The sequence below is a fragment of the Salvelinus sp. IW2-2015 genome, linkage group LG18 (assembly GCF_002910315.2).
Source record: "Salvelinus sp. IW2-2015 linkage group LG18, ASM291031v2, whole genome shotgun sequence".
Classification (NCBI taxonomy): Eukaryota; Metazoa; Chordata; class Actinopteri; order Salmoniformes; family Salmonidae; genus Salvelinus; species Salvelinus sp. IW2-2015.
Genome location: NC_036858.1, coordinates 32838356 through 32846692, shown reverse-complemented (window position 1 = coordinate 32846692; position 8337 = coordinate 32838356). Strand labels below are relative to the sequence as shown.

Below are 8337 nucleotides of genomic sequence, written 5' to 3'. Positions count from 1 at the left end.
CAAATGTATTTTATGATATCATCTTGAATAGTGTAGAAGCCACGTTGTGCACTGCTTGATAAGTGCGCTGAAGTCTTATTGGGAGACTTAAAGAGAATGAACATTCTGGTGTAGGTAAAACTTTCTCATTTAGGTAAACATTTGCTCCATTTCACCACGGGAGAAACCGGTGCAATTAAGGCTTTAAGTGTGTATCTGATATGCTCTACATTCTATTATATTGACTAACTTACTCAAATCTGTCTGTAGATCCATAACAGATACTGAAAAAGCACAACACTGATTCATAAAAGCAGTATCCCGTGAAAGCTGTAGACCAGAATATTTGGTGTTTACTGGCATAAAATATAGTAACAGGAATAAATGGGTTGGAGTCCATAGAATGACTGAGAAAATAAATGAGGTTCTACAGTAAAGGAAAAAAATGACCATAGACACAGTAGCGTCATAGAACAGCCCTAATGTATTTAAGGCAAGCTAGAACATGGGTTCTCTTGAAGACATGAGAACGCAAAATAATGTGCGTATTGCCTTGCTGGTTATACATATACAACGAGTAAAGCAAATGGTCATGTGTAAAATGTAAACACTTGATATGTTGTGTGATTGTTGTATGGAGACGGGGAGCCTGGGTCTGCTCGGGTGGACGGACAGACAGACGGAGGCGGGCGGGTGGTGAGGAGCCGCCTATGTGAAGGTAACACCAGCCTCGTTGTACACCTTGAAGACCTTCTCGATGGCGTTGACGTACGCTGCCGTCCTCAGATCAAGGCCCAGGTTGTACTTGTTAGCGGTGCGCATGATTTGCTAAAGGGGAGAGAAAACAAAGAATATAAACTCAACCAAGATATTCATCTCTCTGTCCCTTCAAGTAATCATTATTGTCCCCTCCTCCATTTCTTACCTACAGCAATACACCACTATTGTTCAATTATCAATGCTGTGATCCATTTCACAGGATAAAAAAGCATCTCTATGTGTACTTTTAAAGAAATAACCTCCAGGGAGCAATAACCAAGTAACAAAGCAGCAGACTCTCATGCAGTATGTCTGCACAGAGTATTACATTTCCTGGGAGGTGGTACAGGCAACCCCATATGATGCAGGGGGATGTCATTCCACAAAGGCTGGATCCTCAGTCAGACGTGACATTAAAGTCATCAGTGTTTGTGGGATAGATAGTGTTTAATGGTAAAGGGGAGCAAGGTAACGGTCTGAATCTTCATCCTATCTCTGCTCTCTCTGGCATCAGTGCTGGCCTTAGCAATGATGAGAGACTAACAAAGCCCTGGCTGCTCCAGTTACCACTGCTCGCACGCACAGCAAACCGGTGAGAGAGGATGTGGGTGTGTGTGTGTGTGTGTGTGTGTGTGTGTGTGTGTGTGTGTGTGTGTGTGTGTGTGTGTGTGTGTGTGTGTGTGTGTGTTGTTGTGTGTGTGTTTGTGTGTGGTGGTGTGTTGTGGTGTTGTGTGGGTGTTGTGTGTGTGTGTGTGTGTGTGTGTGTGTGTGTTGTGTGTGTGTGTGTGTGTGTGTGTGTGTGTGTGTGTTTGTGTGTGTGTGTGTGTGTGTGTGTGTGTGTGTGTGTGTGTTGTGTGTGTGTGTGTGTGTGTGTGTGTGTGTGTTGTGTGTGTGTGTGTGTGTGTGTGTGTGTGTGTGTGTGTTGTGTGTGGTGTGTGTGTGTGTGTGTGTGTGTGTGTGTGTGTGTGTGTGTGTGTGTGTGTGTGTGTGTGGTGTGTGTGTGTTGTGTGTGTGTGTGTGTGTGTGTGTGTGTGTGTTGTGTGTGTGTGTACGTACATGTTGAGAGTGATTTATTTTATGAGCTTGAATGGGGGAAAAAATAAATGGTGGCAAGATAGCAGTGAAAACCAAATGTGAGCTTAGTGTGTTTGGGTAATGAGATGTGTAAAACAGAAATGGAGCTTGTCACTGGACCGTTGAAGCATGACTTCAACTTTCAAGACTTCATTTCCCCGAACAGGAGTAACGGGATGCCTCAGGACCTTGTGTTGGATTAACACAGCATTTCCTGAGACCTGTGAGTTTAGTCCAGATAATCATGTTTAAGCAATCAGCCTTACCCTGGCAGACCTCTCCATGGTTGAGGCCAGTCCTGAGTCACAATGTCCTTCTCTGAAGCTCCCTGGAACCAAACAGAGAAAAATACATTAAAAAATGGGCTCAGAGTCACATTTAGCAACACTAAACTAAACCTTACTCATCTCTGGAGAAATGCAGCTTAACTGTGATATACAGAGTTCCAAACTGCATCTGGAAGCAACGTCAGCACAACAAGCTGTTTATCAGGAGATTCATGAAATGGGTTTCCATGGCCGAGCAGCCGCACACAAGCCAAAGGTCACCATGCGCAATGCCAAGCGTTGGCTGGAGTGATGTAAAGCTCACTGCCATTGGACTCCGGAGCAGTGGAAACTCGTTTCTGGAGTGATGAATCACGCTTCACCATCTGGCAATCTGACGAACTAATCTGGGTTTGGCGGATGCCAGGAGAACGCTACCTGCCCAAATGCATAGTGCCAAATGTAAAGTTTGGTGGAGGAGGAATAATATTCTGGGGCTGTTTTTCATGGTTCAGGCTAGGCCCCTTAGTTCCTGTGAAGGGAAATTTTAACGCTACTGTATACAACGACATTCTAGATGATTCTGTGCTTCAAACTTTATGGCAACAGTTTGGGGAAGGCCCTTCTGTTCCAGCATGACAAGTTCTGTCCTTTGGGAAAAGTCTCTTCGGCTGAGTCAGACTTTGAAGCGGTTTTCTCTTCTCAATGTCAGTCAATCTGACAGACCTCTGGTTATAGCTTATGTAGAACATTTATTTTACCGTCAATCTATTACGGTCACTACATTACATTGTGTAATGTTAATGTTATGTATTATATTTGAAAAATAAATAAAAATATTTATTCCAAAAGTGTTGAGTAGGCTAATGTTGGATGAAATAGGTACAGTGGGGATTATGCAACCAATACCTAGCTATTGAATACAAAATAAACAGAATTTACCCCAATGGAAAAATCTTTACATACTCCATGGGGAATCATGGTTTCTGGTTTGAATAAATTAAAACATTCAATAAAACAATTGAGCATTTTAAAGTTTAATTCTGTATCAACGAAAAGGCAGTACAAATTCTCTTACATAGAATCCCAAAGCAGTCAATCAAGGCCGATAAAGAAAAATAAACATTTGGTTCCCACAGATACTTCCCATCTCCCATCCTTATGGCAAGGTGCTCCATCATGCTGGAAAAGGCATTGTTCGTCACCAAACTGTTCCTGTATGGTTGGGAGAAGTTGCTCTCAGAGGATGTGTTGGTACCATTCTTTATTCATGGCTGTGTTCTTAGACAAAATTGTGAGTGAGCCCACTCCCTTGGCTGAGAAGCAACCCCACACATGAATGGTCTCAGGATGCTTTACTGTTGGCATGACACAGGACTGATGGTAGCGCTCACCTTGTCTTCGCCGGACAAGCTTTTTTCCGGATGCCCCAAACAATCGGAAAGGGGATTCGTCAGAGAAAATGACTTTACCCCAGTCCTCAGAAGTCCAATCCCTGTACCTTTTGCAGAATATCAGTCTGTCCTTGATGTTTTCCCTGGAGAGAAGTGGCTTCTTTGCTTCTTGACACCAGGCCATCCTCCAAAAGTCTTCGCCTCACTGTGTGTGCAGATGCACTCACACCAGCCTGCTGCCATTCCTGAGCAAGCTCTGTACTGGTGGTGCCCCAATCCCGCAGCTGAATCAACTTTAGGATACGGTCCTGGCGCTTGCTGGACTTTCTTTGGCGCCCTGAAGCTTTCTTCACAACAATTGAACCGCTCTCCTTGAAGTTCTCAATGATCCGATAAATGGTTGGTGTAGATGCAATCTTACTGGCAGCAATATCCTTGCCTGTGAAGCCCTTTTTATGCAAAGCAATGATGGGATTCAGTTCATTTGCATGGCAAAGAGGGACTTTGCAATTAATTGCAATTCATCTGATCACTCTTCATAACATTCTGGAGTATATGCAAATTTACATCATACAAACTGAGGCAGCAGACTTTGTGAAAATTAATATTTGTGTCATTCTCAAAACTTTTGGCCACGACTATACAGGCAATCAAGAGCTGTGAAGTCAAAGAGTAAGTTACACAGAGACAGATTGTCACGACTTCCACCGAAATTGGTCCCTCTCCTTGTTCGGGCAGCGTTCGGCGGTCGACGTCACTGGCTTTCTAGCCACCGCCGATCCACTTTTCATTTTCCATTTGTTCTGTCTTTGTCTTATCACACCTGGCTTCGCTCAACCAATTACTTGTTTATTATTTAACCCTCTGTTCACCATGTTGTTTTCGTGTGTGATTGTTTATTGTAATTCGGTCCGTGTTTGTGGGATATCCTTGTTGCCTTGTATATTTGTATTGTTTTGAGTAAAGTACTTTATTACTCATATCTGCTGCCCTGCGCCTGACTCCCTACACCAGCTACACAGATGAAGCAGCTATCTGCACTAAATTGATTTCTAAACAAAATGTATGATAATTGTTGTTGTATCCATTGTCTTAAAATATCCCTGGACTATGATTCATCTCCATTCAAAGAAATAGAGTCACTCTGGAAACCAGAGTTATGCAATCCAACTCATCAATGTTCCTGAAATCCCAGTCTTCATTGTAGATTTAACAAGTCCGAATCTGGCCTACTTCCAGGCTATTTTTCTGTTGTTGATCTTGGTCTGTGAAACCGACTCTATAAATATCTACGTCTCCAGGACCGACAAAATCTAATGGAACCTGCTACAGGTGTAGGGCATTTCTTACCTACAGCAATACACCACTATTGTTCCATTATCAATGCAGTGATCCATTTCCACAGGATAGTAAAGAATCTCTATGTGTACTTTTAAAGAAATAACCCCCAGGGAGCAATAAGCAAGTAACAAACCAGCAGACATTTCCTGGGAGGTGGTACAGGCAATCCCATATGATGCAGGGGGATGTCATTCCACAAAGGCTGGATCCTCAGTCAGACGTGACATTAAAGTCATCAGTGTTTGTGGGATAGATAGTGTGTCTAACTCTCCCTTCAGTCAAACAATACCCCTAATATTTTATTAAGATATAATACACACTATATACAAAAGTATGTGGACACCCGTTCAAATTAGTGGATCTGGCTATTTGTCACACTCGTTGATGGCTAGGTGATAAAGTTGAGCACCAGCCATGAAACTCCATAGAAACATTGGCTGTGAAATGGCCTTCCTGAAGAGCTCTGTGACTTTCAACGTGGCACCTTTCCAACAAGTCAGTTTGTCAAAATCTGCCCTGCTAGAGCTGCCCCGGTCAACTGTAAGTGCTGTTATTGTGAAGTGGAACGTCCAGGAGCAACGCTCAACGCAAAGTGAAATCTAGACAAGCTCACAGAACGGGGCTGCTGAAGTGCGTAGCGCGTAAAAAATCGTCTGTCCTTGTTGCAACACTCTACATGGCCAAAATGTAGACTACATGACCAAAAGTATATGACACCTGCTGGTCAAACATCTCATTCCAGAATCATGGCGGTGAGCTTTACATCACCAGCCGACGCTTGGCATTGCGCATGGTGACCTTTGGCTTGTGTGTCGGCTGCTCGGCCATGGAACCCATTTCATGAATCTCCCGACAAACAGCTGTTGTGCTGAGTTCTTCCAGATGCAGTTGGAACTCTGTATATCACAGTTAAGCTGCATTCCCAAGGATGAGTAAGGTTTTAGTTAGAGTGGCTAAATGTGAGCTCTGAGCCCGATTTTCAATGTATTTTCTCTGTTGGTTCCAGGGAGCTTCAGAGAAGGACATTGTCACTCAGGACTGGCCTACACCATGGAGAGGTCTGCCAGGGTAAGAGGCTGATTGCTTAAACATGATTATCTGGACTAAAGGTTCCTCACAGGTCCAGGGACAGGGGTTTTATTCAAAGGAAATGCTGTGTTAATCCAACACAAGGTCCTGAGGCATCCCGTTACTCCTGTTCGGGGAAATGAGTCTTGAAAGTTGAAGTCATGCTTCAACGGTCCAGTGACAAGCTCCATTTCTGTTTTACACATCTCATTACCCAAACAGCACTAAGCTCATATTGGCTTTTCACTGCTATCTTGCCACCATTATTTTTTCCCCCCATTCAAGCTCATAAAATAAATCACTCTCGAACATGGTACACACACACCACACACACACACCACATCCACACCCACATCCTCTCTCACCGGTTTGCTGTGCGTGCGAGCAGTGGTAACTGGAGCAGCCAGGGCTTTGTTAGTCTCTCATCATTGCTAAGGCCCAGCACTGATGCAGAGAGAGCAGAGATAGGATGAAGATTCAGACCGTTACCCTGCTCCCCTCTACCATTAACACACTATCTATCCACAAACATTGATGACTTATGTCACGTCTGACTGAGGATCCAGCCTTTGTGGAATGACATCCCCCTGCTCATATGGGTTGCCTGTACCACCTCCCAGGAATAATCTGTCGCTGCTGGTGTTTGTTACTTGTTATGCTCCCTGGGGTTATTTCTTTAAAAGTACACATAGAGATCTTTACTATCCTGTGGAAATGGATCACTGCATTGATAATGGAACAATAGTGGTGTATTGCTGTAGGTAAGAAATGGAGGAGGACAATAATGATTACTTGAAGGGACAGGAGATGAATATCTTGGTTGATTTATATTCTTTGTTCTCTCCCCCTTTAGCAAATCATGCGCACCGCTAACAAGTACAACCTGGGCCTTGATCTGAGACGGCAGCGTACGTCAACGCCATCGAGAAGGTCTTCAAGGTGTACAACGAGGCTGGTGGTTACCTTCACATAGGCGGCTCCTCACCACCCGCCGCCCGCCTCGTCTGTCTGTCCGTCCACCCGAGCAGACCAGGCCCCCCCGTCTCCTACAACAATCACACAACAACATATCAAGTGTTTACATTTTACACATGACCATTAGCTTTCCCGTCGTATATGTATAACCAGCAAAGCAAAACGGACATTTTTGCGTTCTCATGTCTTCAAGAAACCATGTTCTAGCTTGCCTTAAATACAGAGGCTGTTCTATGACGCTACTGTGTCTATGGTCATTTTTGTCCCTTACTGTAGAAACCTCATTATTTTCTCAGTCATTCTATGACTCCAACCCATTTATTCCTGTTACTATATTCTTATGCCAGTAAACACCAAATATTCTGGTCTACAGCTTTCACGGGATACTGCTTCTATGAAACAGTGTTGTGCTTTTCAGTATCTGTTATGGATCTACAGACAGATTTGAGTAAGTTAGTCAATTAATGAATGTAGAGCATATCAGATACACACTTAAAGCCTTAATTGCACGGTTTCTCCTGTGGTGAAATGGAGCAAATGTTTACCTAAATGGAGAAAGTTTACCTACACAGAATGTTCTTTCTCTTTAAAGTCTCCCAATAGACTTCAGCGCACTTATCAAGCAGTGCACAACGTGTGTCTTCTACACTATTCAAGATGATATCATAAATACATTTGTTACAAAGCAGACTTATTATATGTTGTAAGTAGGTTGGCACAACACTAAAACGCTGAATTCCAGAAGATTGTTCTGTTCACCTTTTCGATGCCTTGCCTTTGTTCTAAACCTGAACGCTTTGTCTTGCCTCAGAATTTGACCCATATTAGATGGTTTCTGTCTGCAGGCTACTGGAAGGGGAGATGGGAAGGAATCTGTGGGAACCAAATGTTTTTTTCTTATCGGCCTTGATTGACTGCTTTGGGATTCTATGTAAGAGAATTTGTACTGCCTTTTCGTTGATACAGAATTTAACTTTCAATGCTCAATGTTTTATTGAATGTTTTTAATTTATTCAACCAGAAACCATGATTCCCCATGGAGTATAAGATTTTCCATTGGGGTAAATTGCTGTTTATTTTGTATATCAATAGCTAGGTATTGGTTGCATATCCCCACGTGTACCTATTTCATCCACATTAGCCTACTCAACACTTTTGGAATAATTATTTTTATTATTTTTCAAATATAATACATAACATTAACATTACACAATGTAATGTAGTGACCGTAATAGATTGGGTAAATAATGTTTCTACATAAGCTATAACCAGAGGTCTGTCAGATTGACTGACATGAGAGGAAGAGAAACCGCTTCAAAGTCTGACTCAGCGAGAAGAACTTTCCCAAAGGGACAAACTTGTCATGCTGGACGGACGGAGGGCTCCCCAAACTGTTGCCACAAAGTTTGAAGCACAGAATCATCTTAGAATGTCGTTGTATCACAGTAGCGTTAAAATTTCCCTTTCACAGGATATTATAG

General features: G+C 42.9%; 1 long non-coding RNA gene and 1 pseudogene across 1 annotated transcript; one reads left to right on the top strand and one right to left on the bottom strand.

Moving 5' to 3' along the window:
• Window positions 1-532: 532 nt before the first annotated feature.
• Window positions 533-8337, bottom strand: part of LOC111978126 (glutamate dehydrogenase, mitochondrial-like) — a 31756-nt pseudogene continuing 23951 nt past the window's right edge.
• On the top strand, window positions 5810-7233 carry LOC139029238 (uncharacterized). Its single transcript, XR_011481526.1, has 2 exons — window positions 5810-5881; window positions 6735-7233. It is a non-coding gene; the product is annotated as an uncharacterized lncRNA (long non-coding RNA).